This window comes from Bison bison, unplaced genomic scaffold, assembly GCF_000754665.1.
Source record: "Bison bison bison isolate TAMUID 2011002044 unplaced genomic scaffold, Bison_UMD1.0 scf7180017864491, whole genome shotgun sequence".
NCBI classification, from domain to species: Eukaryota; Metazoa; Chordata; class Mammalia; order Artiodactyla; family Bovidae; genus Bison; species Bison bison.
In genome coordinates, this window is record NW_011495050.1 from 395,972 (window position 1) to 396,836 (window position 865).

Here is an 865-nt window from a genome sequence, read left to right on the forward strand (position 1 = left end):
GGGGCACGGGTGCGGAGCGCAGCGCGAAGCCTGGAGCCGGGCCCTGGGTAGACAGCGACGCCACGCCCCGCGCCTCGCGCTCCAGACTCCCAGCCTCGGCTTCCAAGTGAGACCTGACCATTACCCCCGCCTTCCCCACCCTGGCCTCATTGTTCTGTCTATAGAGAGAAGAGGAGAAAAGTGGGTTAAACATTTTTCTTTTCAAAACCACATCACCTAGGGTGATTAGACTTAAACGCGATAAATTCTTCCTTCACTCATTTGATCGGTGCGGGGAAAAGCTTTTGGAAGCTAGATATGAGTACACATAATAATTCAGATACAAAAGAGGTCAAGGTCTTTAACTGAGCCAAGTGATATAACAGTTTTGTAGGTCAAACAGTGCCAAATATCCGCAATTTTCATAGGCTCAGCCGGTATCAAGAGACAGATACCAAACGAGGTTCCGGATCCAAGGCCTCCAACCCCAACCCCTGGGTCTTGCGCCTCCAGGGCCCCTCGGCGGCCCCCGGGGACAGGCAGGGGGGGGCTGGAGCTCGGGCGGCGGCTGGAAGCACCCCTCCCCCGGAGCGGGATGCGTAGAAGGGAAAAGAGGCGAAAGAGGTTTGCTCTGGACCACTCCGCCCTGCCCCACCCTCCCAGGCGAAGCCGGGGAGACCTCCGGCTCAGATTCTTGGGCAAAGGGAAGGGGGCTGGGGAGGGGGGCCCTAGAGCGATCTGCAGTCCTAGTGCCCTCTTTTCCAGCCCCGCGGTCTAGAACAGACAGGACGCCCCTCGATGTGCCCAGACCCCGGACGTTGCTCAAATACGGGCTCGGAGCCGCTCCCAGCCCACCGAGTGGCTCTGCAGAGAGGCCGGCCCGAGC

The 865-nt window shown here is 59.4% G+C and overlaps 1 protein-coding gene across 1 annotated transcript in view; it reads left to right on the forward strand.

Moving 5' to 3' along the window:
* STMN2 (stathmin 2) overlaps nt 1-865 on the forward strand; it is a 57,239-nt gene that overhangs the window by 1,070 nt on the left and 55,304 nt on the right. The gene's annotated exons all lie outside the window — the stretch shown is intronic.